This window comes from Vulpes vulpes, chromosome 7, assembly GCF_048418805.1.
Source record: "Vulpes vulpes isolate BD-2025 chromosome 7, VulVul3, whole genome shotgun sequence".
Classification (NCBI taxonomy): Eukaryota; Metazoa; Chordata; class Mammalia; order Carnivora; family Canidae; genus Vulpes; species Vulpes vulpes.
This window is the reverse complement of record NC_132786.1, coordinates 58,567,030-58,577,972: the sequence shown is the minus strand read 5'-3', so window position 1 is coordinate 58,577,972 and position 10,943 is coordinate 58,567,030. Positions and strand designations below refer to the sequence as shown.

The 10,943-nt window shown below is 46.7% G+C and overlaps 2 pseudogenes; both read right to left on the bottom strand.

Annotated features, from left to right (window-relative positions):
• LOC140599542 (CXXC-type zinc finger protein 1 pseudogene) lies at window positions 1-617 on the bottom strand (annotated as a pseudogene).
• A 770-nt stretch (window positions 618-1,387) lies between these two features.
• On the bottom strand, window positions 1,388-5,097 carry LOC112912801 (adenosine deaminase pseudogene; annotated as a pseudogene).
• Between the last annotated feature and the right edge of the window lie 5,846 nt (window positions 5,098-10,943).

The following is a 10,943-nucleotide window of genomic DNA, read 5'->3' as shown; positions in this document are numbered from 1 at the left end:
TCAGTGGTCAGCACTGGAGCGTGGGGCGGTAGTGAGCGGGTCATGCTGGATCGTGTGGTGCAGCATCAGGCCAGTAATCCTGCCCGGTCAGTCACGGCCGTGCGAACGGTGCGTTCCTGCTCAAACAGCTCATCCAGCTTGTGCCACACGCGCACACGCTCCAGGTCCACTCCAGCAGCCGCAACTTTTCCCAGCAGTAATGCGGGTACACTGGCGTTTGGGCAGGCGGCAGAAGTCACCCGTGAGCTCAGACATCACGTACAAGAGGGCACCCACATATCTCATCAGCTGGCACTTTGGGGTCCCGGGAGTGCTTGGGCACAGCGCCTGGAGCCGTTTACAGGATGTCTTGCTCTGAGGGTTGTAGACATCACAGAAGAGTCGTGTAGCTCCCTCAATGCTTGTGGGGTACATGGACCCAAAGGACGTCTGGCTCTCATCCTTGGCGTAGCAGCCCTCCATGTGGCGCAAGGCAACACGTGGGTTGATAGGGTGCCCGTGGAGACGCAGAAGATCTGCAGGTCCGTGTCACCACTGTCACCCTCATTGCTTTTCCAAACAAGGGGCCATTCTGGGATTGTGGGTGCACATGAAGTTGGGGACACTTGTCGGCCCATTTCACAGAAGCCTCCAGGGCTCCACTTCTGTTGGCGGCTCCACACCCCAGGCTTCCCTGGCCTCCTACCTTCTCCTCCAGCCTTGTCACACTTTCAGTGTGGGCTGCAGGGGTTGTTTCCATACCCCTGTGGAGGCAGTGGGGTGAGCAGGGTCACCGTGGATCCACGGCTGTTCTGAGGGATGGATACCTGGTGTGGGAACGCTTCCCTGATGCCACATCTTCCAACCTCCCCCAGCCCGTGAGGCGGCTTGTGGATTTGACTGGCCTTGCCATCTGCCCCGGGGGGAGGCCAGGCTTGCCTTTGCTCCAGCCCCAAGTGGCCAGGACAGAGGCAGCCTTGGCTGCCCCACTTTGTCACGGACAGGCCTCTGACCTATTTACATCCACTCTCTCCAGGGAAGCTGAGGGGAGCCGTATAGAATCCTTGTTCCATTTCATCATTACTGGAGTCTTGGGGCAGCTGCTAAAACCACTCGGTTTTAGTCTTCCGTGCAGTGAGTGGGGCAGTTTCCCATGGTGGGCTGGCCTGGGACCTTGTGCTGTGCTCCGTTCTGTCACCCAGTCACTGTAGATATTTTCTACCTTCCTGCATAACCCAGGTTCCAGGGTACGTGATCTGTTCTTGGTTCCCTAATAAATAAAGTCAGTCCTCCAAAAAAAAAATAAAAAATAAAAAATAAAGAAAGATGATCATCTCCCTTTTTTTTTTTTTCCCACAATACCACCCATTGGCTTCTTTACTGAGCACCACATTTTCAGCATGCGTCACTATAGGAGGGAGGCTTCAGATTCAACCAGACTCTGGCCCGTAGTCAGGAGAGATGTGGTGTGCCCAGGTATTCCTGTGTAGAGAAAGGCACATGGCTTCAAGAGCAGCAGAAGTTGACTATGGTCATCATCGTCCTCCTTGAAAGAGTAAAGGTGAGTGCCGTTCAACCCCAGAGAACTGAGGCTCCGTCCCCAGGGGGAGGGCTTGGAGAGGTGGCCATATGTCTGCAGGGATGCTGCAGCATCCAAAGATAGCATCCCATAGGCTTTAGAGAGCAGATCAAGAAGCTGCTTCTTTTCATCTTCTGGGAGGAAACTAAACTTTGCCACATTGATGTTCAGTCTCTTCAACTCCTCCTTGGTAAAGTCCAGCCCTGTTTGGTCATCTGATAATTCGTGTCCAGAGTGGACTTGAAGATGAGTGGGTCATCTGTGTTGAGGGAGTAGTTAGCCTGGTCATTTTTAAGCCGAACCACCGTGTGCTCCGTGTCCGACTTCCAGGCGCCTGTGAGGTAGCTGGACCGGGGGCAGATCTCGAAGTGCATGTTTTCCTGCCGCAGCCTGGCATAAAGGGCCTCGTCCTCCAGCGTGTGGTAGCCGTGGCCCAGCCTCTCCGTCTTGAGCGCGTCCACAGCCTCTTGGACCACCTCCGCCAAGCCCACCTCCCCTGCGTGCACAGTGCGGTGGATGCCTCTCCTCACAGCCTCCTGGTCGGCCTTCACGTGTCCCGGGAAGACACTGCTCCCTTTAATGGTCTCATCTCCTGCCAGGTCGATGGCCACCACAGTCTGCTGGTACTTCGGACACAGCTCCACCACCTCCAGGGACCAGTTGGGCTGGTGGTGCAGGCAGCACAGGATGGACCTCACTTTCACCTTGAAGTCCCGTTCTCCCTCCTACAGGCTCTGGCTCACCAGGGCCACCACCTCCCCTAGGATTTGCAGAATCTCTACATTAAAATTGATGTGGCAGTTTTAATACAATGTATATAAAATAGTCTAAAATTTACAATACAGGAAAATATGATTTTTTTTTCTCCTAAAGTTGAAAAGCTTGGCATCTATGTCCAACAGTGAGGTAAAACATTTTGTCTCTCAATATAAAGAACTGTGCAAGGATAACATTCAAACACATTCAATTAGGGCACTTTTCAATTTTGACAGGAATACTGAATTACTGTACCCAACAAAACACAGTTAGAAAATGCCAACATTTCAAGTTGATAAGAACGAGGCTGATAACATCAAACAAATCTTTTAAAAAAACTTTTCTTTTGAAACAATTTCTTTCAAGACAAAGGGCAGTTTGCTTCACGTGACTGTAATTTCTTGTGCCGGGGAGGAGTCTGACCTAGAGAGCATCGGACGCCAGCCACTCACTCATTCCTGCACATTGCAAAAGGGCAAGGAAATAAGGTTCGTGGAAGGCACTACTTGCACGTGGAGGATGAAAGGCACTACTTTAAGATTTTTCTTGTTTGAGGTTTTTAAAATCACGCCACCAGCATTTGTTAATCCCACTCTCGTGCACGGCCACAGTGGCCCCTCGGCCTCCTGAGGTGCACAGCCAAGCCGTCTCCCCTCAAGGACTTGTCTGTTCCATGTGCCTGGGCCAGTGTGGCTGCGTGCAGGACGCAACAGGGAGGCCGCGCTCCACAGGGTCCTGGGGCCATTCAGGTTGTGCCAGGTTCTCTCAATGGGCTGAGTGTGGACATAAAAGCAAACCTGTATGAAAACAACAACAACAAAAAACCAAACAAACAAACTTCCAAACAAAAAAGCAACAGCGTCAGGAGTCTCTAGAGAGAAGAACTTCAGGCACAGGACACATCCTCTCACCGGGTCACCCCTCATCTGCAGCCAGCGCCCCCTTTCTTGTAGCGGACCCCACCCGCCCATCCCCTGTTCCGCCTCCACCTCCGGGGCCACCCCCCGCCCCCACCCCCACCGCCAGCCAGAGGAGAACAGGGTGTTATTTTATATGTTGGCAAATTGAACATCATTAAAAAATAAATTTAAAAAAGAATTTATTAATAATCCAAAGAAAATGGAGAAAACAATCTTATATTTTATTTCTTGGTTAGAGGAGAAATGAAAACAGTATCATATGATAAAATATGGTCAATAACTTTGTTTCCAGGCCATTCACAGTCAATTTACACATTTGAGTGGGATTCTTAACAGCTGGAGAGATAGGCTCTTCTGGCTTAAAATTCCTTAAAATTTCCAAGAGGAAATAACTACACCAGAGGACATAGTAAATATCCCATTGTATGTGATGTCATTTTATTTCTTTCTCCAAAAATGCTTGGCAGGCCTAGTAAGCCACGCATTCCAGTTCCTTTTCTGCTCGTCAAAGAGTACGTCAGACCTTTGCCATTGTCATGTAGTCCCCATGGATGCTACTTTCACCTTCATCAGATGGTGTATAAATTATTTCATAAATGAAGTAGATAATTTGGGATGTAGATGCTTTCAACCACTAGATTTACCATTTTTCACACTTTCATTCATCTCCCTCAGAACAGGAAAGGAATTACCTTTCATCTCAGGCAATTTATTTCTACATTTGTGTTGGGTTCCTATTCTTTCTGTATCATGAATTTTAGATATATTTTCTGTATACTTACATATATCTGTATAATTTAAAACATATACACTTTATTTGAAAGTACTCCTCCCCAATCCGATTCTCCCTCCTAATATTGCAACAAGTGATGGCATCACCCAGACTGAAATTTTCATTGAAAAACAAAAATGCTTCAATCTCCATATATTTCCACCTACTTCTCTCTTATCTTCTTTGCAATCCAAGAAGAGGTAAGGTCCCCTAATCAACTTGTCTCCTCCGCCCACACCCATCTGATTTTTTGGTCCCCATTAATTCGTGGACCTCTTCCTTGTTCACAATTCAAATGCTTCAATCAACAAAACACTGTCACACACAGTGTCATCAGTCTTTATGTTAGTTTCAGCCTCAGTAGAATTTGATTCCTCTTGTGTGCAGGCCCTGTCTTCCCTGGAGTCTTTCCTCTGTTGTCCCCGACTGCAGATGAGATGGAGTTCAGGGAGCTGGGTGTTTCCTAGGCAGTGACATCAAGGCGAACATGGTTGGAAAGGGTGGGGAGGAAGAAACACAGGCAGAGGGAGAAGTCTGACCACTGGGCAACCTCACAGCATCAGCCCACCCCACAGGGTGCTGAGGAACAAGCAGGACCCATACACTTATCCTAAATTGAAGCCAAGTGGCCTCTGTGAATAATCATTGCCTGTCACTCACTCTGGGGAGCAGTTGTCTTGAGGCAGATGGCTCTTTGCAGCTGAGTCAAACTCTGCCTCTGTTGACAAAGTCCTCCGGGAAGCTTATGCATGGATCCTACCATTTCGCGTCCCACCCTGCAGGTCAGAAGGGAATAAGTTCTGTAATAACTGGCCCATACAGGGACCTCGAGATGTCTGAAGCTGATGGTCCTGGCAAAGAAAAAACAGGTGGCAGAGAGGCAGCTAGCATACAAAGGGTAACAGAACACTAGGAGCTCAATGTTGGTTCTAGTGGGGCTTCTGCATACCGGGTGTGGATTGGGTCCCGTGTCTGTCCTTACATGGAGCCACACCCTGTCAACCAGCTGTCCTTGCTCCTGGAAGGTGGGAGGGGTCTTCAGGGCCCCGGACCAAGGTCCTTCTACCTTTGCCCACAGGCCCTTCTTCCATGGTTGGCACACTAGATCTAATGCCCACCACTGGGTTGGGCTTCTTTTTTTTATTTGCTAACAGGCTTTGCCCACATGGCACATATTTCACTGTTGAATCTAGAACAGTGACTCCAACTACCTCATGAAAAATGATATTCCTGGGCAGCCCCGGTGGTGCAGCTGTTTAGCGCTGCCTGCGGCCCAGGGCCTGATCATGGAGACCCGGGATTGAGTCCCACGTTGGGCTCCCTGCATGGAGCCTGCGACTCCCTCTGCCTGTGTCTCTGCCTCTCCCTCTCTCTGTCTCTCTCTCTCTGTCTCTCTCTGGGTCTCTGTGAATAAATACATTCTTTTAAAAAAGAAAAAAAAAAGAAAAATGATATTCCTGTGCCCCTCACTTAGGGAAACCTGTCTTCTGATCCCCCATCTCGTTAGGTTATGATTATCATTAGCAATGACAATTCCCTAACTATGATCATTTCTGTGATCTTGTTATTCATCATTATTTTCATTATGTTCTTGCCATGAATTGTTTTTGCAGTTGTTTGATATACAACCTTCAGTAGAGTTTCTCCACAGGAAAGCAACCCCTTCTGCACTACATGATATTTATTTTGCTCAGGAGCAGCATCTTGAAATATTCCAAGTCAGCCTCCAGAAGCAGGACCAGCCCTCGATACCACAGGAGCCTCCTGAAGGACATCCTTTACACATATGCCTCTGTTAAAATTCAAAATTCCCTCTAGGGCCCACTGGCTGCTTGTGCCAGCCTAGAAGTCCTGGAAAGTTGTCCTTGGATGAACAGAACTGCCACAACATTAGTCACATCAGGGGTCCCCATAATAACTCTTGCCTTCTTGGAAAGGTGGGACCTGGTGTCTCTGTCCATATGAACATCCACATGAGGTTATCTGATCTGGAATCCTAGAGCCACTGTAGCTAACATCGTAGGTACAGAAAAGGCTCCCTAGGCCAGCCCGAAACTGGAGATCTAAGTCCTCTCAGGTACACAGGAGAGGCTGCTGGTGCAGTACCGGAAGGCACAGAGATTGTGAACGCCCATCCTGTCCATCCCACGACTACTCTCCGTCTTCCAAGGGAGCTTGGCAACCACTCGCAAGGCAATGTCCTCCCTGCTAGTATGGGAGTATCGTGGGTGACACCCTCCTCCAGCCCACGCCCATCTGATCCTCTGCAAATACTTTAAGTGACCTCGGAGATGTGAACTTAGAGTCCTGGAGCTCCAGGGTCTAAGGGGAAAAGAAACAGAAGGGATGTTGGGCAGAGAGGGTGGGAATAGAAAAGGCAGCTTGAATGTCCACTTGACGCTGGGCTCTTCTGTGCAGGTGTGGACGTGGGGTCCTGCCTGGCCTGCCACAGACCAAGCTCCTGAAATCTGGTGGCTGTCCTGCTGCACCCCCTCTGCCCCACGGGCTTTCCCTCAAGGGGTCTGCATGCAATTTCCCAAGTTGGCCTAGACCCTCATTCTGGCTGGCTTTTTCCCTCCTGTTGCTCATCTCTGCCTCATGTTACAGATGTCATGTGCACACGCAGGGTTTTAAACTCTCTACCCTGTAAGGCCCAGCACAGTCACGTTATCATTCACTTAGAGGATTCTATACCCAACCTCCTTATTTATCATTATGTCCCATATTAATAGCAGTGGAATTACTATTATTCATGATGACTTTTATAATTGATTATTTTTATCAATAAATTTTTATCATGGATTATTTTTGTTGTTGATGCCATATGACATTGTATAGTCTCTCTTTTCATGAAACAGGTCAGATTTTTTGGAAGATGATTATGGAGGGTTCTCCAACAGACCTATAATTCATAATTTACACACTGCTTCATGTCCCCAGTGTATGAGTTTGAGTGTGTTCCTCCAATGAGCCCCTTGAAATATTGCATGTCCCCCTCTAGAGACAGTGACGGGGTCTGTGGTGAAGGGGAGCCCTGAGGAAGATTTCCTTTGCCAGCGTGATCCTCTAGAAAAATACCTGATTATGTTTTTTTGCTTTGTTTTGGTTTTGTTTTTGTTTTTACAAAGTGATATATTTCCATAGAGATGGTAGACTTATATCCTCCTCGCCTCTCCGGATCCCTCTCCATCTCACCTAGGCTAACAATTTGTCATCATTCACAGGGGTAGAACCAACGCATTTAAGAAACCTCCACATTTTTAGAAACATCCATTCATATTATGTGTTTAAGCTAAACCATAGGCTACCGATAAATTGATAAGCAAGATGAGATATATCCATATAATAGAGTATTGCTCAGGCTTACAAAGGAAGGAGATTATGATGTACAGATTCCAGAACATCGGTGAACCTGCAGGGCATTATGCTAAGCGTAATAAGCCATTCACAAAAGAAAAATACTGTGTGATTCTTCTTATACACGTCAGGTTCACAGAGGCAGGGTGCTGTATGGTGGTCCTCAGGGGATGGGGTGCAGAGAGGCAATGGGGTGTGTTCAATGGGGACAGTTCTAGTTCAGCAAATGAAAAGAGCTCGGGGCCCGCACGCCCCGCCCCGCCCCGTGAGGCCGCACGTCCCCGGCGGCGGCCTCGGGCTGTCCAGGCTCCGGGAGGTAATGCCCCGAAGGCGGGGACCGTGGAGGAGCCGGCGGCCGCGGCCGGTGCTGCGCTCGGGGAGCCCGGGGAGCCCGGGGAGCCGGCCCAGGTCGTCTTCTGCATCCGCTGCCCGCGCCTCGTGCTGCGCGTGTGGCTCAGCTCCACGGCGACCCGCAGCCCTACCCCACGCTGCCGCCGGGCACGGGCCGCATCCACAGCTACCGCGGTCACCTTTGGCTCTTCCGAGATGCCGGGACATATGATGGGCTCCTGGTTCACCCAGCTGAGCTATGTGTGCCACCTCTCAATGTTGAAGGGCAGCCAATTCTTGGCGACACCACCCTGCCAGGGGATACTCTGAAGGAGCGGTGCCTCCAGGTTGTCCGAAGCCCAGTCAAGGCTGAGAACCACAGGAGCCTGGACCTCGTGAGATCCCTCTAGGACGATTTGGAAGACCACCCGAATGTAAGGAAAGACCTGGAGCGGCTGGTACAGGAGCACATTGAAAATCAGCAGATGGAAGGGGAGACTGAGTACTTTAATTGAAATCTGCACTCCTGAGTCTCAGCCTTTGATGGTACTGACTAGTCTTGATCTATATTTAGGACTGGTCACTCATTCTCAGATTCAAGGGGTCTCATTCTCAGAGTAAAAAATCCTCCATCGCTTAAAGGAAAGTGAACTGACTGCACTAGGCATTATGATGTTTCGGGGCAAATATCACAAGACGTAACTTAATGCCTGTCCCTTCTAGAAGTATTCTTCAAATAGTTGTGTTTTTGCCTCCTAGTAAGTCAGGAAAGTTTCTATGTGAGGACTTCTGTGTAAGTAATTCAATAAGAATTGCAGCATATTCTTTGATTGTAAGAAAGCAGTGGCATCTGCTTTCAATTGCTGTATTGTGGTAGGTGATGTGTCTGCCTCCTGCTTTCAGAAGACAGAGATGTCCTTAAGGCAGGGACAAGTCTGTCTCCTCCTTTGAGACCCCAGTGCCTCACACATTATGAGCCTTCAGTCAGTGTTTGTTGAATGAACAAACCAGCAGATACTTTGGTAGAAAGTGTTTGAAGGTTTTGCCCTTTTTAGGGGGTAGGGAGGTGGGTACCTTACATCGTATACAGTAAACAAATGTTTTAAAGGGAATCTCTTTTATAGGAAGAACTTTTTATAAATTTCTAAACTTTGTGCTTTTCTCTGCCCACTGTTATTGTAGTTTATTTTGTTTCTAAACCAGGATTACCTTTCTGCAGTTATTGTGGTGATTGCTTTTTTTGAAACTTGACATATGCACAGAAGATAGGAGAAAATAATTGTCCTCTTAGATGTAGTATTAAGGAGCTACTACTATATTGTAAATAAGTTATTGGTAAGTGTGAGTATTTCTGTTACTTTTGGTAAATCTGCTACCTTTCTGTTTGGCTTAGCATTGTTTTGTTTTGTTTCCTTAAATGCTGGCAGTGTTTTAACCAGGGGCCAGCAGTGTTGGGGCAGCAGGGACCACTAAGGGGAGCCACTCACTGGCTCATCTGGACTTGCAGGGCTGCCTGGTTCGGCATTTTTCATCAGGCAGGAGGATCTGGAGACACTTTACACCTGGGTGGGGAGAGGCGGTAGCCCTCTACCTTTTGGAAGTTACTCATTATACACAGTGGATTCAGGGAGTAGCCTGGAATGTTTCATAGTTTTATAAATGTACAAATCCTTTCTTATAGGCCCCGACTTAAATTGATTAACTGAAATTCAAAAGTTCTATCAGGCTTTCTTTTTTTGGTAACTAATAGTTAAAAAAAAAAATTGCCCCCAATCGAGAAAATTTTGGTAAAGACAGTTAAGTAAAAGAAAAGAAAAATCATTGCAGATACACTACTTGAATACAGCCCCTAACATTTTGACTTTTGGCCTTCTTAGGGCATCTTTTGGTTAGTTTGGTTTTACATAGTTGGGATCATATAGAATATAACAGTTTTGTATTCTACCTTCTAAGTCATGTCTTTATAACTGAATGTTTTCCCATGGTAATGTAGACATTAGTGCAGTCTTCCTTTCATAAACAATTCGATATTTCTTGGTATGCCCCGAATGTGGGAGCTGCCAAATATTTAAATCAATTAATAACCAAAGTGAAGAAATACTTAGATAATAATACACTTATACTTGGTGACTTCAATCTAGCTCTTTCTATACTCGATAGGTCCTCTAAGCACAACATCTCCAAAGAAATGAGAGCTTTAAATGATACACTGGACCAGATGGATTTCACAGATATCTACAGAACTTTACCTCCAAACTCAACTGAATACACATTCTTCTCAAGTGCACATGGAGCTTTCTCCAGAATAGACCACATACTGGGACACACATCGGGTCTGAACTGATACCAAAAGATTGGAATCATCCCCTGCATGCTCTCAGACCATAATGCCTTGAAATTAGAACTAAATCACAACAAGAAGTTTGGAAGGACCTCAAACACGTGGAGGTTAAGGACCATCCTGCTAAAAGATGAAAGGGTCAACCAGGAATTTAAGGAAGAATTAAAAAGATTCATGGAAACTAATGAGAATGAAGATACAACCGTTCAAAATCTTTGGGATGCAGCAAAAGCAGTCCTAAGGGGGAAATACATCGCAATACAAGCATCCATTCAAAAACTGGAAAGAACTCAAATACAAAAGCTCACCTTACACATAAAGGAGCTAGAGAAAAAACAGCTAATAGGTCCTACACCCAGCAGAAAAAGAGAGTTAATACAGATTCGAGCAGAACTCAATGAAATCGAGACCAGAAGAACTGTGGAACAGATCCACAAAACCAGGAGTTGGTTCTTTGAAAGAATTAATAAGATAGATAAACCATTAGCCAGCCTTATTAAAAAGAAGAGAGAGAAGACTCAAATTAATAAAATCATGAATGAGAAAGGAGAGATCACTACCAACACCAAGGAAATACAAATGATTTTAAAAACATATTATGAACAGCTGTACGCCAATAAACTAGGCAATCTAGAAGAAATGGACACATTCCTGGAAAGCCACAAACTACCAAAACTGGAACAGGAAGAAATAGAAAACCTGACAGGCCAATAACTAGGGAGGAAATTGAAGCAGTCATCAAAAACCTCCCAAGACACAAAAGTCCAGGGCCAGATGGCTTCCCAGGGGAATTCTATCAAACGTTTAAAGAAGAAACCATACCTATTCTACTAAAGCTGTTTGGAAAGATAGAAAGAGATGGAGTACTTCCAAATTCGTTCTATGAGGCCAGCATCACCTTAATTCTGA